The sequence below is a fragment of the Chenopodium album genome, chromosome 3 (assembly GCF_948465745.1).
Source record: "Chenopodium album chromosome 3, dcCheAlbu1.1, whole genome shotgun sequence".
Lineage (NCBI taxonomy): Eukaryota > Viridiplantae > Streptophyta > Magnoliopsida > Caryophyllales > Amaranthaceae > Chenopodium > Chenopodium album.
This window is the reverse complement of record NC_137836.1, coordinates 46,476,486-46,502,834: the sequence shown is the minus strand read 5'-3', so window position 1 is coordinate 46,502,834 and position 26,349 is coordinate 46,476,486.

The window sequence follows — 26,349 nt, the reverse complement described above, 5'->3', positions numbered from 1 at the left end:
CATGAATTTCCCGAGCCATTTGTTGTAAACGACATACGAAAACCGGGATTCGAGATTTTCTTGGATTGCTACTTCACTGATGAAATCCCAACTCCCGTCCACAAGGAGAAAGCACCCCCATGCTTTGACTTTAACGTCATGGGATTACTGTTCGGGCAAGAAAATAATGAGCCAACTTATAAAGAAGATAACTCCTCGCTCATTCAAACAGTCCTACAAAGTGAAAGCTTTGATCCCACGAAGCTAATTACTCCAGCTGAAGGATCACTACAAGGGTGGCACAAGACTATCAAGGTGACTACTCCAAGCGGAAGAAAGATATCCATCACGACAGGACAAGGACCGATGTTTGAAGAGTCGTTTGAGTCTGAGTCTGAGTCGGAGTCTCTCCCTCTAGAGTTTTCTAAGTCTTTAGTAGTAACACCTCCCCCTCTTATTTCTTCTCCTAGGATAGTTAGTGATCCAGTCCCTGAGGACATATCACTCTTTGATGTAATGATCTCAGAGTATAATAATATTTCTCATTCTCCTTACCTCTCGTGTTGTTCTTTAACCCAAGATGACGAGCATTGCTTAACTAACAATGAAAAAGACAAAGAGATTATTAAAGCAATGGAAACACTCGAAAAGAAAACACCGATAATTGAAGAAACTGAAACAGTTGATATCTCAAATGATTCAACTCATAAAAGAGAAGTTATAATCGGATTAACATTGAATAAACAAGAAAGAACCGATTTAATTAACTTACTTACAGAATTCATCGATGTATTTGATTGGTCATATGAAGATATGTCAGGCATTAATAGAGAAATAGCTCAACACACTATACCACTAATTCCAGGAATGAAACCTGTAAAATAAAAGTTACGTCGAAGGAAACCTGACGTAGCACTTAAAATAAAAGAAGAAGTTCAAAAACAGATAACTGCAGGCTTCATCTAGGTATCCAAATACCCCGAATTGGTCGCCAACGTCGTCCCAGTTCCGAAGAAAAACGGAAGGGTAAGGATGTGTGTCGACTATCGAGATCTAAATAAGGCAAGTCCAAAGGACGACTTCCCTTTGCCACACATCGATATTCTGGTAGATAACACGGCAAATCACGCGCTTCTTTCGTTTATGGATGGATACGCAGGTTACAACCAGATTCTCATGGCAGAAGAAGACATGGAGAAAACAACCTTTATAACGCCATAGGGCACTTACTGCTATACGGTAATGCCATTCGGGTTGAAAAACGCGGGTGCTACTTACTAACGTGCAGCAACTGCCTTACTCCATGACATGATGCACAAAGAAGTAGAAGTATATGTCGACGACATGATTGTAAAATCAAAAGACCGTCCAGGCCATCAAGTAGCCTTAAGGAAATTTTTTGAAAGGCTAAGAAAATATAATATGAGGTTGAATCCATCTAAGTGTGCTTTTGGAGTCACCTCAGGCAAGCTTTTGGGTTATGTCATAAGCTCTAGAGGAATAGAGGTAGACCCAACCAAGATCAAAGCAATCATGTCCATGCCACCGCCCAAGACTGAGAAACAGATTCGAGGATTTAATGGCCGGTTGCAATACATAAGTAGGTTCATATCAAAACTGACGACGATATGTGAACCAATCTTCAAAAAAAACTCAAGAAGAATGTACCAATAATATGGGATGACGAGTGTCAAAAAGCCTTTGAAAAGATCAAAGCCTATCTCGCAAATCCTCCCGTATTAGCAGCAGCACTCCCCGGAATACCTCTTAGGTTATATTTGACGGTTACTAAAGAGACAATGGGAGCTATGCTAGCACAAGAAATAGAAGGCAAAGAGAACACAATTTACTACCTAAGCAAGAAGATGCTCGAATACGAAGCACGCTATACACCGCTCGAGAAGTTGTGCCTCGCCTTGGTGTAGGCCACAACTAAGTTAAGACATTACATGCTAGTGCATACCGTATTTGTAGCCTCCCGATTAGATCCACTCAAGTATCTATTCGAGAAATCTACACTCAATGGACGCATATCAAGATGGATAGTCAATCTAGCCCAGTTTGATGTGAGATTCATGCCACAAAAAGCTATCAAAGGATCCGTGGTGTCAGACTTTCTAGCAGATTTTCCAATAGAAGACTCGACGCCAATACAAGACAATGAATTTATCCAAGACCTAATGGCAAGTGCTTTTAACACCAAGACCTAATGGTTACTGAAGATGATACTTGGACCTTGTATTTCGACGGAGCCTCAAACTAAAAATGATGTGGCGTTGGAGTACTACTAGTATCACCTAAAGAGGAGCATGTTCCAATCTCCATAAAGCTTGATTTCGACGTTACCAACAATGCTGCTGAATATGAAGCATGCGTGGTAGGCCTTGAAACAGCTTTGGCATTGGGAGTAAAAAAGTTAAGGATATTCGGAGACTCTTCTTTGATCATCAATCAGATATCTAAGAGGTGGAAAGTAAGGAGCGAAAGTCTAGCCCCTTACCAAACCTATGTGGAAACTCTTACCGATCAGTTAGAGAAGGTAGAATACACATATCTACCTAGAGAGGAAAATCAATTTGCTGATGCCTTGGCAAGATTAGCCTCAATGGTTAGGATTCCCACGGAAATCGAGCAAATGCCTCTAACTATTGAAAAAAGGCACAAACCAACATACATCCAGGCCATAGAAGACGACGAAGTAGTCCAAGGCGAAGAAGAAGAAGAAGAAGAACCGTGGTACACGGACATACTCAATTATGTCACCAATGGAGAATACCCTCCTCATGCTGACAAAAGAGCAAAACGAGCATTAAGGCTTTTAGCTTCCCAATATGTACTCATAGACAACGAGCTACATAAAAGGGTACGTAAGGGTCGAGCTCTCTTATGTGTAGGAAAGAAAGATGCACAAAGAGCGATGAGGATAATCCACGAAGGAATCTGTGGAACACATATAAATGGCAAAATGTTAGTCCAGAAAATAATGCGAGAAGGATATTATTGGACTACGATGAATAGGGATTGCCATCAATACGTAAAAAGATGCCCTAAATGCCAAATTTATGACAATTTACAACATGTTCCTCCATCTTTGCTCTACACCTACACATCACCATGGCCATTCTCTACATGGGGAATTGACATCATTGGCAAAATCACTCCCCCAGGAACAGGCGGTCATGAATATATCCTAGTAGCAATCGATTACTTCACAAAGTGGGTCGAAGCGCAATCATACGCTAAACTCATTGCAAAACATGTAGCACTCTTTGTCGAGAGAAATATTATTTGTTGATACGGAGTCCCACATGAAATGATAAGTGACAATGGAACTCACTTTAAGGCCGAATGTGAAGAATTGCTACAAAAATACGGCATTCAACATCATCATTCTTCCCCTTATAGACCTCAAGCAAATTAAATGGAGCAGTCGAGGCAGCTAATAAAAATTTAAAAACTATCATCGAAAAATTGACGGTGAATTATAAGGATTGGCCTGACAAACTTCACTTCGCATTGTGGGGTTACCGCACGTCAATCCGTACATCAACAGGAAATACGCCATTTTCCTTGGTATATGGAATGGATGTCGTACAACCTGTCGAACTAGAAATACCATCTCTACACATTGCGTTAGAGAGTAAACTCGATGAAGTTGAATGGATTAGGGCAAGATATGAAGAATTGATTCTACTTGATGAGAAACGACTAGAAGCTCTACATCACACTCAGTGTTACCAAACTCGTATGGCTAGGCATTTTAATAAGAAGTTCAAGACAAGAAATATCAAAATAGGAGACTTGGTGTTAAAAGCACTAAGGAAAAATGTTTTAGATCCAAGGGGTAAATTTAGACCTAATTGGTCTGGCCCCTACATTGTCAAAACAATCCTGTCAAGAGGTGCAGCAAAATTAACTGATATGGATGGCAATGAATTCTCAAACATGACAAATCTTGACCAACTTAAGAAATACTACCCATAATTACTTGAGTAGGATACTCAAGAGAGCTACGTTCGGCCTGATTCCTTAAGAAAGGATACGTAGGCAACCCATTACGGGTGCGACCACTTTATTTTTTCGACATCTCCGCGTTCCAGAATTAATTAAACATTCAACATAAGATCGGCGAATCATCGGTGTCGCAGAGAAGAACCTGGCGCCAGCCAAAAATCATCAGCGTCATCCAATGAAATTGGCGCCTGGCGCCAGACTTCAATGACAGGCGCCAATTGTCAATAATTGGCGCCAATTTGGAAATAAACTCTGGGCGAAGTTTGGTGTTTTTTCGAAAAATTTTCGACTTCCGTACTCGAAGAATTTCTGGAAAAATTAATTTTTCTGTTTTCATTGCTTTAATAAAATAAATTTAAAGTAAATAATTTAATTGAAAGCTCAAATTTCATTAATAAAATAAAATTACATTATTGATGGAATTTAAATAAAGCTGAAATAAATTAACTTTAACTTTAAATAAACTAAGTCTAATAAATTGAAAGTCAAGCAATGCTCCTAATCTTTCTTTTCCTTTCTAGCCCTTTTCCAATTCTTGTCTGCTTCCTCCTCCTCATCCATAACTTTAGCTAGTAGGCATCCTTTAGAGGACCTACATTCAATTTTAGAGTAGATAGTCTCCCCTTCAGCTAATACTCCATGTTTCTTTTCCACCCAAGTCTTTTTATCTCTGGTGTTATCTTTCCTTTTTCCTTTATCTTTGGTAGCACCTTTCTTCCTAGGCATTGCAGGTGTTTTGAATTCAATTCTTGCACCTAGACGTTCCTTGGCAGGAATCACCCTGTCACCCAGACGACTCTTTACATCAGTTCTACCCTGATCTTTCTTCGAATCCTTCGAAGGTTTCTTCAACAACCACTTCTTTACATCATTGGGCAAAGAAGGAGGAACCTTTTGGGTAATCACTTCCCATAAAGGTCTAGCGCTCCAGTAAGCATCAAATCTGTCTACTTCTTGAGATACAGGGTACTCATAGGGAGGACGAAGATCCCCGGAAGGAATATTCTGAAGCAAGCCGTATTGTCTTTTTACCCTGCAGGGGTAATAATAAGTCACACGAGACAAGCTTGGAAGGCGGCAGAAAGGTTGCTTGTTAACGCCAACCATCCTTTTTATTTTCCACCATGGGATGACCTACTTGATGGAAAAATCACGAGATTCGAAGACTTTTCTCCACCCATGGCGCCCAATTTTAGGGATGCGTTTCTTCCTTCTCACGAAGCAATTGGGAGTATACTTCTCAATATCGTCCGGAGGGCTAATTAGTCCTAGCCTTTCCATTAGCCACATCTGTAAAGAAAAATTGCAATGCAAATAAATTATTATTACAATACAAAAATATACTTTTTGATTTCTGTAATTAAAAATATTATTTTTCTACCTGTAATAAAATTGGAGAGCCGCGAAAAGGTGCTTTTGGGTCCCTTTTCAGTTCATCAAGACCAATCATAGTCTCTCCAACTATCAATGGCATTGGATTTCTCCCTGATTCAATTTGTTCTAAAACAGTGGTTATAATTGATTGGCCTTCATTATTTATACCACTACTAAAAAATAATTGATTAAGCATGCAAAATAGGAATGCCCTTCTTCTATATATATGAAAAGATTCAGAAAAAGGTTTATCAAAATAATGGTGTGCAAATTCTTTCAAATTAACTATATTGCCATCTACCATTTTTGATAAATCCCTTTCTTTTAAATTAAAGAAGCGTTCAAAATCCTTATAAAAGTATGCATCTACTCTAGGGATTACTATAAGGTCTATTGCAGGGAAGCCTAAAATAGCATTAAATTCTTCTGGCACAGGGCTAATCTCATCGTACCCTATTCTGAAACAATGACTATCAATATTCCAAAATTCTAGAGCGGTATGTATGAAATCTAAGTCAAGATCTACCCCTTTGATGCCATAAATTCCCCCCAAGTGAAATAAATCTAATTCTTTTCTCTCCCTAGCATTAAGAGATCGACACCATTCATGAGTATATTGGGTGAAGGTTTTAGTGACTAAAGACATGATTATTATTTTTTTTTTCTAAAGCAAAGAATTATTTTATTCGCTGGAATTATGAGAAGAATCGGCTGGGCAGGGGGCTATTTATACACAAATTGCGAGAAGTTTTAATCAGAATGAAATACGGCATCAGCGTCAATTGGCGTCAAAATACCGTAATTGGCGCCACGCGCCATTTTGTGGCCCCAGCTGGCGCCAAGTTGTCACAACAGGCGCGCGTGATTAACCTGTGTTTTTATACTAAACTCGAGTCGACTAATGACTTTATGGCTCCGATTATCTTTCCTAAACTTCTTTTGTTTACCCTCCTTCTTAATTAATTAAAATAGCTATGATTTTTAATTATATTATTCTTTTATTGGACTTTATTTAAATTCCAAACACCCGACATTTTATTTGTTTTTTTTTCCTTTTTATTTTTTCTTTTGGGGGAGAGAGTCGGATACCCTCCATCAATAATAAAAATGACGGAATTTTTGTGCAAAATTGTCACACTTCTCTTGCACACACAAACATACACATAATAATAAATAAAAAACTCATAATAGCATAAATATACAAAATGTGTCTATAAATAATGAGTCTAAGGCAAAGTTCTATGAAAAGTCAAAATAAAATATACACAGGAACAAACTACGGCGCTGAAGGACGTAGGCCCATCATATCATAAAATTGCGCCGTACGAGGAGTCACCTCTCCACCAGCTCCGGTTCCAGCTCCAGTCTCCGTAGGAGGAGGAAGACTCAATGTAGGACCACTCCACCCAAGATCAACCTGAGGCTGAGGCTGCGCAGGCTGCCGCGATGACGAGCCTACCTCGTACATCCCACCACCTCTGAAAGCCGAGGTAGCCTTTCCTACCGGTGCAGCATGAGCACCCTCAGAAGAAGATCCCGAGCCCTCTGCAACGTCAGCACGAGCAGCCTCAGAGCGACCACCTCTACCCCCTGACGAAGTACGACGACGTCTCGAGCTGGACCTTGCCGGATCCCTCCGCCCCTCAGGTCTCGCGCGGGTGTGAGAAGCAATAGGCTGGCCCTGCAAAATGAATTAAATCAGAAACAAGGCAAAATTGAAGCGGTAATGCAAGGAAATATATAAAGAAAAACTACCTCTCGGGTGACGTCATCCCGACGGCAAGTGGCCGCATTCCTCATCCGGACGAGCTGGCTCCGGAAGGCATCTATACATCGTGCCATCGCCGAAACCACATCGCGCAAAAACTGTCAGAAAAATAAGTCAGTAAACATGCATGATATATGAACACAAAATTGTGAATAACTAGGCTTACTCGAGTCTGGTGGCGAGGAATCGACCGCTCTACGAAGCGCTCGCCCTCGGGAGCAGGAGAAATCATCTCCTGAATCGGCCCGTATATCCCTCGGTAGTGGATGGACATACTGGGTGGCACGAACTCAGCAGCACCGTCCTGATAAAACAAAATAAAAAAGTCAGTAAAACATTACTTTGGGGCTACTTTATGGAAAGTAAAAAACTGAAAAAAAATCTTACCCTCACATCCTCAGCCGGTACGGGGGCTGGAGCTAATAAAGGTAGTAGCTCCTCAGCATAGCACCGCCCGAGGATCACATATGACCGCCAAGGGGTACCAGCTCCCTCAGACATGCTCGACAAACGCGCGTCATCGAACATATGACGTGGTGGAGGAGTAGGAACGACGAAGACATCAGAGGAATGCTGTCTAGCAACCCTCTCTCCTAAGTACGGAATCGCTCCATAAGTCCCCAAGAAATAGCGACGCTCAGCAGAATATTGTGCGGCTAACGCAGGGACTGTCCAACCGCCTCATGGCCGGTACACCACATCAGGACCCTACAACAAACATCAATCAGGCGAGAGTATACCTAAAACATCGCGAAAAAGCAAATAAATAATAAAAGTCGTACCGCAATGATCCAGTTCCGGACATGTGTAGTAGACATATCCACATGGTGGCCGCCCCAAGAGGCGCTCACTGGAAACCCCCGCGGCGATGGTCTCGCCGGCGCAGCAGAAGGGAAGTGCTCGTAGAACCAGATCTACAAGGAGTTAAAATCGCGAGTAAATGCTAACTAATATGTAGAGCTAAACTTTATAGGGAATAATGTTTACCTCTACGACCTTCCAAAAGGCAGACAAAGCAACGTTTGTCCCAAAGGACCGGTGTCGACACGAGTCCCTCAGTGCACGAACAAAGTCAGCATAGGCCAAGCTGGCCCAGTCATAAGTCCCGATCCGGTGAAGATCACGGACAGTAGGAAGATAGTAAAGCAACGCCCTACTACCTTTGTCAGGGGAGAATGTCCCTGACAACAACATCAGCGCAAAGATGCGCACCCGCTGCTCTCGGGTGGTCGCATCGTCATCAAGAGCCGCTGCCAGCGTCGAGCGGCGAATTCCCCTAGCGCTAAACTGAGTCGTCTCGACCTCATCTCGGGCCCGAATAGCGATCGGCCCCAACAGCTCCTCGACCTCTGAAGAAAAGACGTCGATTCCACTGTCAAACGGCAGTGGCACAGAGGTGAACTCCAGTCTTGTGATGAGACTGAAGTCCGTAGGGGTGACCATCATCTCGCCCCAAGGGAAATGGAAGGTGTTGGTGGTGTCCCAGAAGAACTCCACCAAAGCGCGCACTACTTGATAACCCCCGGTGGAGGCAACCATAGCCTCATATGTCTCGAACAGTACAAAAATAAAAGCTTTTTAGCAACTAAGTTTGGCAAAAAATTTTAAAATGTTGCTAAATAGCAACGAATCTAAATTTTTTCATTGCCTAATTAAAAGCGACATTTTATGCTTTAGTTTTTAATAAACAATGGCTACATATTTTTGATTTGTTGCTTTTTAAAACAAATTTTCTTACTAGTTGTTACTAGACGGCATCATATTTTTCTCTTGTTGCCAAAAAGTAACAAACTATGACAACAAATATTTTATTTGTATTGATTTAGAAACAAACATATACAATGAATTTTTGAATTGTTTCCATTAGAAACAAGTCTTCTAAATTATTGTTGCTAATTGATAACGCATTATTTTGTTTGTTGCCATTAGAAACGAGTTGTGTAATTTATTGTTGTTAATTTATATGTAAGCCACTTTTTGCTGCAATGTATAAAATTATTTGTTGCTAAAATGACATCAAATAGAGACGTATTTCAATTTCGTCTCTAATTTAGAGACGGATTTTTGATTTTGTCCCTAATTTGGAGACAAATTTTTCAATTTCGTCTCTAATATTTTGTTCACTTATTATAAATTATATGCATAGAAGTAAACAAATAGTACTTGGTATAGTTGGTAAGAGATTCACCATCTGACTTTGAGGTCGCAAGTTCGACTCCTACCAAATGTGATTCTTGAGACTGGGGATTCAAAGAGCCTTACATGCAAAGTCGGGCTGAGTTGACCTAACCTGAGTGAGATTTCAAATTGGTAAAGGCCGAGATCGGGTTGAACCGAATTGCTAATAGGGATTGGGTTTTTGTCTCGTAGTGTTTATAGCAACCAATATTAATGATTTGTAGCTATTTTTATGAACCAACTTTAATAATTTGTTGCTATTTTTATGAACCAACATTAATAATTTGTTGCTATTTTAGGAACTAACATTAATAATTTGTTGCTAATTTTAGCAACAACCAATGGTAATTTGTTGCCAAAGTTGGCAACGAATGCACCAAAAACAGCAACAATCATGGAAACTATATTTTAATTGATGCAATATTGCAACAAAATTGCTTTGCAATTGGTTTCCAAAATCCCATGGCAACAAGCCTTTTAGCAACAACAAATTTTTGTTTCCAACCCGTTGCTAAATAGAGTTGGCAACGGATTTTTGGTGAATAGCAACAAATTCTAGAGTAGCTAGTCCGCAAGACTCTCATAGGAGTCTCGTCTCAAGATCCCTTGCGATGTACATCCTGTACAAATCGCCCAAACCATCACAGCCGGAGCCATGATGTCGCGTCCTCCCGGGCACGATGCCCTGTCTCACCCTCTCAGAAATGTGGTGGACGGGGGCAAAGAACAGGGTCCGCTCATCCCACTCCGGAAATCGACCAAGCGAAGTGGAAGGCGTGACGTCATCCTCTACGGGCTCATGCTCCCGTCTAGTGTTTCGGGACCGTGAACCCGAACCTCGTTGTCTAGCCATGCTACATTGTGCAAAAACATCATAAATTAAGGTTCTATAGTATCTAAGGTTCGCCTAGCCGCATGATATTATGTTCGCAAAAACAGAGTACGTAGTACTAAAACAGAGCACAAATTCAAATTGAGAATAACGACATTTTTCAAGCAATCACACAATTTCTTGCAACACTATAGTAATTATTGTGACAAATTGGACAAGAATTGCTAGCAAAAACGAGTCACATTGTTCTTCACGACCTTAGGAGGTCCAACAATGGAAAATTGCTCATTTCTTCACCAAATTGAGTCAAACAAGTCTCAAATTACTCCCAAGGCAATATATAAACATAATCAAGCAATTTCATGGCATAAAACTTGACAAACAAAGCAAATTGAGTATTATAAATTTCAAATTTTCATGAAATTCATGAATAAACATGCCAAAAATTCATGAAAACCGATGTGAGTTTGAAGAAAACTTACATAGATCGGGAAAATAGATGAAAAGAGCTTTGATTTGCAACAAATTTGAGCAAATTTGGTTGAGAAACGAGCAAGAACCGAGCAATTGAAGTTTTCGGATTTTTTCGAGCAAATTCGCGACGAGCAGCCAGCAAAATGAAGAGGAAAGGGGTATTTAAGGAAATCCCCATGCTGGCGCCAAGCCCTATGCATTGGCGTCACAAATTTGGCTTGGCACCTGGCGCTAATCTCAGCGCCTTGCACTAAGACTAATTAATTGGCGCTGATGGCTTTTCAGTGGCGCCATATCACCCAGCCACCTGGTGGGGTTGTTCTACCTTTCTGCAACATATTTTTGGGTTCCTTGGTACGCCAGTTAGCCCCTCTAAGCAATTTGACATGATTTAGTAATCGGCTTGATTACATAAGGTGATCGACCTGATAAAAGATCGTCTCACTCAGCTTAAAGCGCCTAAGCATTGGCTCATTAACAAAAAGCACCGGCATATAGGTTCAAAAGCAAAGGGCACCGACATAATGGTTCATTCGCAAAAGGCACCGATGTACAGGTTCAAAGCAACAGAAATGTCGACGTACAGGCATAGCGGAAGCAAAGTTCAGGCGAACTTTTAAAGATCGATAGGCGTGGATCTTCGGTAATTTCCTTTGAAAAATTATCGCATCAAATGAGGATGACTTCGAGTGAAGATATCTTTGACGGCATTCCCTAGCTTGCGGAGAGTTGTCACAAACAACTGAAGGTGATTTCGGGCGAAGTTGTCTTCGATCATATTCCCTTAGACGTGGAATATTATGCGGATGGAGATTGTTTCGAGAGAAATAATCTTCAATAGTATTCCCTTGGACGTGGAATATTATCAATGCGGATGGAGATTTGTTTCAAGAGAAGCAATCTTCGATGATATTCCCTTGGACGTGGAATATTATCAATGCGGATGAGGATCGTTTCGGGCAAAGAAATCTTCTAATTTGGGAGCAGTTACGGGCGTAGCAGTTTTCAAGCGGGATGGCATTCTCTAGCTTGCAGGAGGTCATCAAAACAAGGATACAGCGGCAACAATCGGTTACTTTCAGAGACGTGTGCTCGATGGTGCAAGATACGCGTTTCTTAACTCTTTTATCTGTTTAACTAATGCTAGTTTTGCAGGTATCGGCGTTACAAGAGTGATTTAGGATTGCAGAACGTTCTGAATCATTCTCCGTCCCTATCGCTACTTCGACTTTTGTTTTCGAAACTTGCGTTTCTCCAAACTCAGTCAAAGTGGGGGCTTCTGTAGACATCCATTTGTGTCTCCCCAAAACCAAACCCAGTGATGAGTACCTTTCACGTCGAATCATAATTGAATGAAGCGAAAGTGTGGAAAGTCTGGTGTTGCGGATAGTTTTATTTTCTTTTCTCTCCTCTATGTTTTTGAAAACTTATTTTAAGAAAACAGGCAATCCAGTTTGGTTGGTCCATGATATGGGTCCAATGGTAGTGTAGTTGGATGGGGCTTGCAAAGACCTTTCCAACGATCTATTATAAGCCCAATTCCGATGAATATTGAGGAAGTTATAGCCAATTTATTAAACTGGGCCCGGTTTGAGCTTTATGTGCGGCCCAATGATCTTGGGGAGGGCCTAATATGATTTATCATTCCTAATGCAATTAGGAATGGTTTTAGTCTTCTAGAATCTTCTAGAAGGTTCTTTTCATTCCTAATTCAATTAGCATTGATAAATTGACTTTTGACTTTTCAGAGTTTTAATCAAAATCAAATAGCATTTTCAAGGAAATTATATGATTTTATCCTCCAGTACGGCAAACTTATCTGATTTTCAAAAACGCATTGAAAATAGGCTTGGCGCCTGACCCCAGGCTTTGGCGCCTGGCGCTAACCATTGGCGCCTGGCGCTAGTGTTGGTGCCTGGTGCCAGCTAGCCAGGGTTTGCGCCAATTCTGTTTTTGTGCATCAGACTCTATTTTGTTTATTTTATCTTTTGGCTGATTTTCTCTATAAATATCGTATTAAAAACTCCGTTTTCATTCATCAATAATCATCTACATTCACCAATTCTCACAAGTTCTCATCTACAATCAGTTTTAATTAGCATTCTTTCAATTCTTTCTTTCTTTCTCTAAACCTTGTTTCCACATACAAAATTCCGCATCCACAAGATCTAGAAACACCTAGCCATATTCGAAGTTGCCTTCGCCCTAGACGTGAAAGGTTTAATTTCTGAGGGTTTGGTCCCAAATCTCTCTTTCAATTATTTAATTTAATTGTTTGTTTATTATTTTCCTTGAAGTTACTAACGTGTGTATTTTGTTATTAGAAAGAGGTACGAAGCATCAAAGTAAGTACTTTAATTGATTAATTGATATTATGATGTAGAAATCATGTTTATATTGTTATTATGATATTCCTAGTATCATGTCTAGGGTAATTTTAATATTAAATTTGATTGTTGCGATGCTTCCTATGTTCTTCCTAATATTTATGATTGTTAGTATCATGTTAGGGTTAAAGACTTGATTTTTATTGCTTAGTGACATGCTAGGGTTTGTTATTAATCTTGTTAGTATCATGCCTAGGATCTTGCTATTATTATGCTTCAATATTAACATGAACATGATTATGATTATAATTGTTATAATTTATGATGATCATGAATATTATTATTATCATTATCATTATTATTATTTTGATGATGATTATTTTATTGATGATTATTATTGTCATGATTATGATTATGATCTTATATGATTTTTATTATCATGATTATAATATTATTATTCATGATTGATTATTATTATTATGTTGCTTGATATTTATTGTTATTTCTTGATCACACCTTTTATGCATGTTTAAAGGGAATTGGTACTTGTAATCACGCTTAATAAGATAATTAATAATCTTATTTAGGGTTAATTTGATTATAATTTCAAGTGATCGCCAATAATAGTTTTATTTGTGCATTAAATTCAACCAACATAGATAAACAGGTTTAGGGTTAATCCTATTGATTGCATGTTAGTCAGAAAGCGCACATGTATATGATCAGAATAAAGTAGAGGCCTATTATTAGGGCAGATTCAATCTCTTTTAGGTTGGATTTGTACCTTCATCCCTGAACCCTTATTTGGTTCTTGACCTTATGGAGTTGACGATCTCTTGGATCGTTAAGGGGTGTAACCTTCACCTCGTGAACGGTTTACAAGTTCCTAAAACTTGTTGGCGACTCTTTTGCTCTATCTTCTTCCCTTTTGGACGCCACCGTACTTTAGTGGGATTAAAGCTTGAAATTTATTCCCTACAGGTTGCGACTTAAGTAATGCATGTGGGCAAAGGCCTCCCAGCTGGGATGCAGCCCTTGGAACTCACAGGTGGCAACGTACCCCAGAATGTTAGCCCAAGAATTGGGGTTAAGTTGCCAGACTCCAAGGTCATAGCCTCTCAGAATTGCCTTCACCGCCTCGTGAAGTTGAAATCTGAGCCCAACCAAGAATGCCGCCTCATAACAGCCAAAGTAGGCGTTGGCGTTCCTCTCGTCGTCTTTCCAAGAGACGGTTCCTTCTGCAGACGGAACCCGGATGGTATAATTGCCGGCTAGGGGGCGCATGAGCTTGAAGTTCTCCAAGTCTCTATCCATGTTTTCCCTATCTTTGGCAGAGACGTGGATTTGGAAGGGGTCATCCTTCTCACTCCATTTTTTCCTCTCCTCCACTTCACTATCCTCAAGCGGTGACATAGGCTCGTCACTGCTCTCGAAGCTAGAGGTAGAGCTTTCCCCGGATAAGTGCTCATCTTGTGAGCAGGGCATAGAGACGGCCTCCTCACTGTCTCCCTGATCGCACTCATCAAGGAATGAATCCCCAGGGGTTGAGGGGGCACCCGGGCGAGACCTCTCAGCAGCCGTCCGGTTTTCCCTACCTGACGTCTAGCTCCCCCTCAGGCGGTTGCCCTCCTGAGCCCTCGCTCCTATAATTGGGATCTCTTGCTGTCTGCATTGTCCGAGCCATTGTGTCCTGCACAAACACATAGACGGTCGGATTCCAAGCATAAGGGTTGTCCCAACACTCCGAGGCGGCACTCCCAGTCCTAGACTCAGCCGTACCAAGTGACCGGCTGGACTCTAACCTAGGTTGTGTCGTGTGTGTTGGTGATGCATCCATTTATTGCAAAGAGTATATACAAGCGGGAAAAAATGAAAAGAGCTGAGAGAGACAGAGGCGGTACCTTTACAAAGTTCATGACTGAAGGTTAGGCGGAATCGTCTGGGGCAGGCGGAAACAAGCTTGATTGCTTGCGCTTGACTTAGACGTGAAAGCAGACTCTCTCTCTAAAAAAGTTTATCTCTCTTAAATTTTTGTAAAACGTACAAAAACTGAGGGTAAACGGCTACATATAGGGGGTAAATTCAGGGGTACCCCCATAATTTCCGCAGAAGGTGAACAGTAAAAAAATTGGCGGTAAAATCACCCCCAATGGAAGAGTGACACCTGTCACATATGCCACTCAGATGCCACGTCACATCTGTGAGGGGCAAATGTTTGGGGTAATTTTACCCTGACACGTGGTCAAGTCAGAGAGTGACACATGTCACCTTAGGGTTAGTCCATATAGGACAAATCCATGTTTGACACGTGTCCTCCCAAGGAAATGGGAAAAAGGCGGCCTTCATGGCCTAAATCCCGAGAAAGCCGCAATGCGGCGTAGCCCACCAATGATTAGGGCTTGATGACCTAACTAGGGGCACAATTCCCGAGGACCCTTTAAATAGGGAGATTTCCTCCTTTGGAGACACGTTTACCATTTATTACACACCTTTACTCTTTGATAGAGACTTCTCGAGCTTGGAATTCGAGCTGATCCCCACCTAAATTTCCGCACCTTTTTACTCCTATTCAAGTTACTAACTTGACCGTCGGAGGCAGAGCTCCAACCACCCGGAGTCTCCGTTATTTTGCAGGTACAGCTCACGCCGGACCAGACTTTGTGACGTAACTCTCCCGAGGGACTAAAACACCTAAAACAGTTGGGATTATTTATTTTAAGCCAATTTTCCAATATTTTATAGGATTTGTTAGGCCCTATTCATTTCACCTTAGAAAATAAATATTCACTAAAATTAATTTGTTAAGTTAAAATCAGACGCCATAATGAAAAAAAATGACAGAGAATGAATAAAAATTATTTCAGTTCAATTAAAATAATTTTCATTCAGTAAAATAATTTTATATCACTAAAAACAATTTAAGTTCAATAAAAAAAATTCATTTTAGCAAAAATAAGGTAAACAATGTCTATTTAATAACTTTATTTTTTTTCAATTTTAATTTACTCATAGACAATTAAATATATTAACGGTCAAAATTATGTATCGACAAATGTGCCGGTCAATGTGGTAAGAGTGACAATATGTGTCCTTATATCTATAACATTCTAAAAAGAGAAAACATGTTTTGGGCTTAAAGGGTATTGCTACAGTAATTTATTTTCATGTAATTCCCTCTATGTCCCAATTCTCATACTCCTTTTTTTCTCTCTCTCTTTTAGTTTGGTGGGTGAGAAATAGAGCCACACCTGACACCCCATGCCAATTTGCTTGTTTTGGATTTTTATTTATGTAGTATTTAACCGCATCAACTTTTTTTTTTTTTTTACTTCATCCTTTTTGCCATTTCTCTTATATTAACCTTTTCTTTTTTAGTAAGGCTAGCAAAAATTCGTTACATGTTCGTATTTGGTCTCATGTCAATTTTGTATTGTTCTCTTAATTTATCAAAAATAACGTAATTTTTTTATGTTTTGTTATCATAAGGAAATATTAACCTTTTACTTTTGAGTACGACTGACAAAAATTTGTGTCATGTTCTTGTTTGGTCTCATGTCAATTTCTTGTTGTTCACTAAATCTATCAAAACTAAGTACATGTAAGATAAACATAATTTGACTTCTTTACCTAAATAAGTCGCTTTCAAATTGGTTTCATCATGTCGCCGCTTTTGACTTATGGAAATTGTCTCTCTTTTGACCAAACCCGAAAAATTGTCGTGTTGACTCACAATTATTTTCCCATTTACATTTATTAATTTAAATATCCCTAATTTCACATCAACAAAAATAATAAAAATTGGATATAGATAGGGATATAAATACTACTTCCCTTATTTCACAATTATTTTCTCATTTACGTTTACTGGATGCAAATATCTTTAATTTAACATTAGAAAAATTATTTTTAAAAAGAAACACTATATTATCATTTTTAATTTACCAATATCAATTATTAACATGTTCTTGAAATGTCTCAATGTTAATTTTATTACTAATATAAACAATTTATTAGTATTTTAATTTACATGTTGATGATTAGATACATTAATCGTTAAAAAGGTAGTGTAAGTTGGGTTAGTAGGAGAGAGAAATAATAAAATATTTATGCAAGTGGGAGTTAATGGAAGAAAAAAATAATAAAATAGTGGTAGACCCTTACCAAATTAGAAGTTTTGCAATTATTATAAAACGGATGTAAAAGAAAAGTATTGCAATTATTACGAAACAAATGGAGTACCATTTTGTAATTTTTTTTTTTGGATTAACCTTATACTACTCTCTACGTATTTTTTTAGTAGCAAAAATATTTCATTAATTAAAAGTCATACGACATTTACAATGGAGATTCAACGTTAACAAATACCTAATATATTGAATCAAATAAAATTCTCCTTCATAAAAACTACGATCGTCGAGTATATCTTACACTGTGGAACATCTCCTGCTTATATCGCTGGAAAATACAGCCTTGTTGGAGAGACAATCTAGATCCTTTAATTTGTAGCCGTGAGAATGTTTTCTTTCTAATTCATCTGTCTGTATTCGAAAACTTGATAAATTTTTCACCAACGATATAATTTCACGACAATTCATTAGATCTAATATCATAGATTTAAAACTAAGAAATTTCTCCTTTGAAATTAGGAGATAAACCGTGTCTTTCGAACGAGGTCGAAAAACCGATGGAAGCCCTTCAAAATTCAACAATGGAGGCTAAGGTTTGGATAGAGGAAGGAGGAGAGAGGTTTTTATGAAGTTACGCTCTCCGTATATAAGTAAGTTAAACGATTCTCTTTTGCATATATGTCAATGCAAAAATTTAACTAATTAAGTAAAAATATTAACAACTACATATTAATAACCTATTCAATGAGACGATTCTAACAAGTACCTACAATATTATATTTATTCTTATGTATAAATCACAAACATTAGTCAAAGTGAATAAAATTAAATATTTAAAACGTTTCAATTCACTTATTTAAATACAGAGGGAGTATCATTTTAACATTGTAGGTAGTAGATGATAAACCATAACAATAAATGAATTAATTAAAAACATGACAAATTTGATTGGTTAAATAGATATATAATTTAATGTTGTATGTATATATAACATGAACTTATTGCATTACTATATAATTTTTTTTTTTTTTTTTTTTGTCTCTCATAATTGATGCATTTGTAATTGTTTCATGTATTTTCAATTTAATGTACTAATTTAATTTTACATATACAGATACTTAAAATTCATAATTGTTTAAATATGTATACTATCCAAACTTTTATTATACAACACATGTATTGTACAAATATGTAACCATTAATGAAAAGAATATTCGTAATAGCTGAAAAGCCTCATCAAATCGTAAACTGATAAATAAAAAATACTCCATAGTAATGATAACAAAATTATATTACTATAAGATGCTACTTGTAAGAATTATATGGAAAAAGATCAACTAATTAACGGCATGTTCACATTTACTAAACTGAGCTGAACTGAACTGATTGGAACTGAACTAAACTGAATTGTGGAACTGAACTAAACTGAACTGAACTGATTGGAATGAACTAAATTGAACTGAACTGAGCTGAAATGAATATTTTATGAGAGGAGGAAATTCGGAGCTAAACTGAACTAAATGATTGGAGATGAACTGAAGTGCACTGAACTGAACTGGAATCAAGCAAAAGTGTACAGGCCCTAAGGAAGTTTTTATGATAAAAACATAAAACCACTCTTGAATTATAAAGCAAATTAGTTTCTTCCGTACTTATAATTTTGTTTAAATTTTTTTTAATACTTCCTTTGTTTCTATTCAGTTGACGCGTTTGATTTAGGCACATATATTAAGAAGAGGAGAGAGAGTGACAGAATGAAAAAGCAAGTGGGGTAGCTTGTAAATGAAAGGTAAAAAAGTTACCCCAATAGAAACGTGTCAACGAAAAAAAATTCGTAAAAAGGAATACGTGTCAACTAAAAAGAAATAGAAGTAGTATATAACATCATTAGATATATTAATAGTTCAATATATGTATTGACAACTACATTGTATTCGTATGTATATATAATCATTTTAATCTATATTATATACTTTATAATTCCTCTGTTTTCTTTTAAATGCAACATATCTTCTTTGCACATACTTTAAGGAATACATTAAGCAATGTAAACGGACAAATTATTCAAAATAATTTATACATGTAATATTTGAATAGCACATTTACAAAAGTGATTTTTTTATACTGAAATACGAATATAGACATATAATAATAGAATAAAGAGAGTAAATATTATTTATTTTATTTTTAAAGTTGGTCGTAGCACGCAGCGATCCAACTACTTGTTGTAAATAAGAAATTGGATTAGAAATGCAAACTGAATGCTATAGGGTGTATATGTATATTTTAGTGAATTGCTAAATCGCGTCCGGTATTTACCAGGTAACGTTCGTATTTTAACACGATCTTACAAACATGCCCCCTTTTAATTTTACCCTAATTTACTATTACCCTAATTTACTTCTACCCATTATAAATTTACCCTATTTTATTTTCACCCCACCGGCCACCAAACAACCACCACCACCAGCCGCCATCCACCATCCACCATCAACGACTTGAAATTATTTTTTTTAAAGAAAAAACTTTTGTCAACAACAATTTGCACAAGGGGTGAATGAACGAGTTTACGGAATTGCAGTCACCGCCGGAGAGGTCACCTGTACGTACGGAATCAGTGAATTTTTAGACCTTTTTTTTCGTAATTGCCAGAGGAACTCCTGATATTTTAGAATCTACCTCGGAACATTCTAAAATTTCAGGCGTTCCTACCTCTGTTCGCCTGGTATTTTAGAATGTTCCACGGTAGATTCTAAAATTTCAGGCGTTCCTCTGGCTTCATATAAGAAACGCTTAGAAATGTAGTCTCATCCATGGGACATACTAAATTATCAGACGAACAATGGTAGGAACGCCTGAAATTTTAGAATGTACCACGGAAGATTCTAAAATATTAGGCGTTTCTTCCGTGGTACATTTAAATTTTTTAGGCGTTTCCTATATGTTTTTATTTTATTATTATTATGTTATTTAAATATAATTATATCATTATTATTATATGATTTCATGGGTTCTTAAGTAGTTTGTTTTGTGGTTATAGCATTTAGAATCAGAAAATGGCGGTGATGGTGTGAATTACAGTGGCCATTTTCAAACCGACACTGTGTTTCCTACTTTTGATGCTGTTTTTGAATGGGCGAAAGATATTTCGCGAACAATCGGATTTTTATCACGTGCAACTTGTTACGCACATATTCGTACGTGATTGGTATGGACTCTACATACAAGACAAACACATACGGCATGCCATTCTTTGAGATAGTTGGGGTTACATCGACAAATCAAAATTTTCTTATTGGATATGTCTTCATGAGAAACGAGACACATGCTAGCTTAGTTATCGATGGGGGCTTCAGAGATTGAAAGATTTGATCGGATACCAACGGGAGCCATCAGTGTTCTTAACTAACCGTGAGCTTGGACTTTGTGCAGCATTAAAAGCTGAGTTTCCCCACACTACGCATTTACTTTGTAGGTGGCACATTAATAAGGACGTCGAAGCTTATGTGACTGGATTGTTCAAGGACAAGACGGTGGCTGCAAAGTTCAAAAATGGTAGATGGAATCGAGTCATGAATGCTACATCTGAGCCGGAATATGAGTTAGCCTTGCAGAGATTGAAAACAAGTTGGGCTCGGTATCCGAAAGTTGTGGAATACGTTGAGACTACCTGGCTCCCTCATAAAGAGAAATTTGTGACGTGTTTGACGAACAGAGTTCTGCACTTTGGTAATGTTTGTACATGTAGGATTGAGAGTCAGCACTCGGCAGTCAAGAGTTAGATGGAATCATCAACTGGTTCTTTGGATACGGTATGGGCTCGAGTACATTGCCAGATTGGAAATCAGATTGTTGGAATATATAACGCTTTAGAGGCTAGTAGATCTAAAGTAGGTGAGAAGTACAGGAACATGTTGTTGCAGCGGCTGAATAAAAAGGTTTCTCATCATTGTTTGTCTGTTCTTTACGATGAGATAGAACGAATGAGAGGGTTAAGTTATGAGGTGCATGAGCGTTGCGGTTGTGCTCTACGGATCAGCCATGGGATACCATGTGCTTGCCAAATTCATGATTCAATGCGTGATAAGAAGGGGTTGTATTGCAGTCAAATTCATCCATTTTGGCAGAGCCTTGTCATTGGTGATGGTGTTGATATTCCGGAATTCGTCGACGAGTCGGCAGAAGAAGCAGCACATTTTCGTTCACTTGTCGACGAGGTTTTGGCTAGTGACCCTGTTACAGTTCGAAATGTTTCTCGCATCATTGAAGATGAAATGCATCCGAATCATTCAGATCTTGAAGAGCCAGAAGTGAATCACTCAACAAGGGGTCGTCCACGGGATCATTCAACTAGGCGTAACCGTAGCCATTTTGAGAATGTTGAGCGTAACAGTAGCGGTCGTAGAGGGAGAAGGCCGGGCCAACATAGTTCGAGGCAAAACCGTCAAACTGAATCCGGTATTTTTTTATATATATTTTTCTACCAATTATGAATTTTATATTAATTTATTTTCTACCCATTACGAATGTGTATTTTTTTTCAGGAGGAAATGGATTCAACATCGAACAATGTAGGTACGCTCACTTGCTTCCCGGACCTATATTGCGTTACATAACCGGGTGGAATGATGTCATTGGTGATAGTAATTGCGGCTTTCGTTGTGTTGCCGCCTTCTTCATGGGTGATCAAGAGCAATGGAGGTTAGCTCGACAATTCATGGCTAATGAGATTACTGGTTATCCGCACTTATACAGGAGGAGTTATTACGAGGCAGGTGGTTTGGATTTTGAGATACAATGTATTCGTTGGAGCGGTGGCCCATGTGGGGAAAGACATTGGATGGTAGCCTTTCAGGATTTGTACGTAATTGCTACCTTATACTTATACCGTTGCGGGCCCCCGACAATGCTACTGCACCAACTCGAGAGTTTGTTATAGCAACTGTTGGTGGGTCTCATTTTATACTTTTGCAGCTTGACCAAAACCATCTGATTCCCCCGATTGCAAATGTTTGGTACCGGGCTCGTGAACCTAGCGTTATTGGATGGGAGCAACGATACCAACATAGATATAGTTTGTGGGAAACATTAGTCGCAACATGATAGATGTAATGCGTTGATTTTTTTGTCTGCACTTTGATTTTATTTTTTTTTTGCACTTTGATTTTTTTTTTATTTAGTTATTTATTTATTATTATTATCATTTATTATTATTACTATTATTATTATTATTATTATTATTATTATTATTATTATTATTATTATTATTATTATTATTATTATCATTATTATTATTATTATAAGTTAGCATGCCAAAAATAATTTAAAAAAAACACTAACAAGTAAAGTGCTAATGTCCGTACAAATATTAAAAGTGTCCGATTACAATCAGAAAAACAAAATAATAAAAGTGTCCAACCAACAATTAAACTGTTCAACTAAGAATAAAATTGTCTAGCGTAACAACAAATAAACAAGAGGAAAGACAGAAACTTGATAAAGATGAAGCTTTTTTGATAAATATTGGGATTTCATACGGTTAACAAGTAGTGAGCTTTCGAAACATGACTGTCCTTCAGAAACATATAAGACCTTTGCTCTTCATAATTTGCCATCAACACGGCAATATTATGCCTGATTATTTGTTTATTCTCTCTATACATCGTTATACGATGCTCCTCACTTTACAACCCTTTAATCTCTTAAGCTAATCCATTCAATTTTAGCTAAGTGAAGCACATTAATCCTTTAAATAATAACAAACCTACCAAGCTGAAAGTCACAATTACCATTGGAAAAATGTAAGACCTTGGCAATTTATAATTGATCATCAACAGCTAGTAAACTAAACAACCTTGATCTTGTACCAAGAGATATACCATCGCTTACTTTAATCATAAGAGCTTAAATTGAGCTTCAATTTGTCTAGCTACTAATGATACTAAGGCAACAACAATGCACCACATATATTGCTCATCCAAAAGTCTAAAAACTTATTATCACATAGAGACGTTTGCCTAACTATAAATTGTTGTACAACTTAACTTTAAATTCCATGAACCATATTAAATAATAACAACTACAATTTATAACAAGCAATTAAAAATAATCAACATAATATAATAAATAATATAATAACAGCAACAACAACAACAAAAACAACCACATATGAAAAATAGTTTATAAAAAAAAAGTTTTACAAAAAATTTAAAATAAAACGGCCAGAGATTTAGAATCTCTCGGCTACGAACGCCTGGAAGTTTAGGATCTCCGGGCGTATGTTCGGAAATTCCAGGCGTTCGTGTTTCGTCTGGGATTTTCGAACTTACGGCCGGAGATCCGGAATTTTCGGGCGTTTCTAGCCTAGTGATTCCAGATCTCCAGGCGTTCCTTGGAGTCGACGGAAAATTAAAAAAAAAAAAAACGAAACCACTAACCTGTTCGCCGGAGACAATCCCTTTTCCTTTCTGATTTCCGGCCATCTGCGTGCCCTTGAACCGTCAACGCTGAAATTTCTTACAAAAAATAAATAAATAAAAACTTGGTGGCTGATTATGGTGGTAACCGGTGGTGGTGGTTGATATGGGGGTTGAATTTTGGGTGAAAGAGAAAGGGTAGGTGAAGAGGGTGAAGAGAGATAAAGGTAAAAGTTAAAACAAAAGGTTTTGACGGGTTATTTAAGGGAGGGTATATTAGTATGTATTTTTAAAAATACGGGTGTTACCCGGTAAATATCGGACCTGATTTAGTACCCCCCATATTTTATCCTTGAGTCAAACAAAAGTGAATGGTGTATCCAATCATCAACTTTTTTATTTTTTTTATTTTTATTATTTTTTTTATTTTTTTTTATTTTTTTTTATTTTTTTTACAAGAGCAAAGGAACAAACAAAACTAAATATCACTAGTTATCAAATCATTAACTGAGGCTTTGTTATCTTCATAAACAATACAGTAATATTTAGTAAAATCAATTTTAATTTAGTAAAAATAATTACCAATTCATTATAATTTTGTTTGGTAAAAATAATTCCAGTTTAGTAAAATAATTTTTAATAAGTAGATATTATTAATTTTGAAGAACATATTTAATAAGGAATTAGTAAAATAAATTAAATCTAGTAAAATAATTTAAATTAAAAAATATTAATTCAGTAAAAATAATTTATTTTAGCAAAAAAAAACTGATAAAAACCAGAGGCTAAACGGATTTTTATCATGCATGCTAACATGCGTCTACAATCCTACATCATTGTAATATCTCATACGGAATACTTCTTAGTTCTTGTCAATACAATATTTTAATGATTAATATCTTTAATTATTAATAAATAAAATTTATCAAAAAAATTAATATTATATAAGTATATTTTGAGACGATTTAAAAAAAAATCACAAAATCTAGTCAAAATAGGATAAGTAAATTGTATCAAAAGTCAAAACGTATAAAAAAAAGCTGACAAAAGTACTCTTACTATGGTAATGTGAGTAAAGCATAAATACAGTCCCTGAAGTTCTGTATTCGTGCATTTTTAGTCCCTCAACTTTTATTTGTGCATTTTTGGTCCCTCAACCACCACTCTTGGTGTTTCTGACCAAAAAGTTGAGGGACTTATCCTAGTCAGCAAAAGTTTAGGGACTATGACTCATATATTATTATTATTTTTTTTGTCAAATTTTTATTTTAAAAGAATCTTTTTATTATTTTAGGTATCAAATAGTTTAGGCACCTTACTTTATTTTACTTTCTTTTCTTTTTTTTTTGTTTTAAAAAAAAAATTGTCTTAAAGAAATAGGAAAAGGAAAAATAAATAAAGAATTAAGAAAAAAGGAAATAAAAAGAAATAGAAAAACGAAAATTAAAGAAGAAAAATGAAGAAAACTAAAATAAAAAACAAAAACAAAGGAGTGGTCAGCCTCCTCTTATACTCTTTCGGTTTGGCTGCTCTAATGGGGTAAACAATCCCCTACTTTGCACCTCATCAACAATCATCAGCAATAATCATTTTTTAATTCCAGGCTTTGATTTATCTTAGCTTGTGTTGGAAATGTGGCCTGGTGTTGGAGATGCAACTGCGCGAATTAGGGTGTGCGACGGTGGAGGCTGTTGTGGTGGAGAATGGAGATGCGGGAATCGAAGGTGGCGCAGTGGTGGGAGCTGCGGTTGCGGCGAGGTGAAAGGTGACCACCATCGAATTTTAATTAATTTTTTAGTTTAATTGGATTGTTTAGTGTTTGATGAGGATGATCTAATGAAATATATACTCGTATAATACTATAATCCAACACTTGATCCTACTCTTTACGAGTATGAAGTTCATTTACATTGTTCCTAAATCTTCTTTGTCAAATTTGTACTTCGTATTATGATTTTTTGAATTCATCTTTATTTTTAAAATTGATTGAATGTGAAGGAGATTTATCCGAAAATCTCATCATTTACATATAATCGAGGCAAATTAGATGATATTTGTAAATCCCAAAGTAAAAACGTCGTTAATTAACTTAATTTGATGTTGAGAATTCTTTTAGATTTTCCGTCAAATTAACGGTCTCATATTCAGATAATTTATGTTTGTTTTTATTATTTTATTTGACATTTAATTTAGAAAAAACAAACGTAGTATAATAAGTTATGGTCCAACAAAAAAAAAAAAAAGAAAATTTAGGGAAAAAAGATTCATTTTAAAATAAAAATCTGAAAAAAAAAAGAAAATAAATAAATTATTAAGTCATAGTCCCTAAACTTTCACTGACTAGGCAAGGTCTGTCAACTTTTTGGTCAGAAACACTAAGAGTGGTGGTTGAGGGACCAAAAGTGCACAAATGAAAGTTGAGGGACTAAAAGTACACAAATATGAAAGTTCAGGGACCGTATTTGTGTTTTACTCATGGTAATGCTATACATAGGGCTATGTAAAAAACACTCTTGAAAATTGTTAAAATTTCGAATATCATGACAAAAAAACACATTAATTACACTGATCTACACGTTTTTTTTGTCATGAATTCCTAATTTTATACAATTTTCAAGAGTGTTTTTGATGCTTATAGATAGTTATAAGCCTATAAGGGCTATGTATAGCATTTTCCAAATACTATATAATCATTTATCATGACTTTTAAGTTGTTGGATTCAATACATTTTATAAAACTTAATAAAATTGAATTATTTTTGGGAAAAATTGTCAAAAATAATACAAATTTTGAACAATCCGCCAAAAACAAGTCAAACTTTTAATTATTTTTAAATAATACAAACTTTGAGGGTTATCC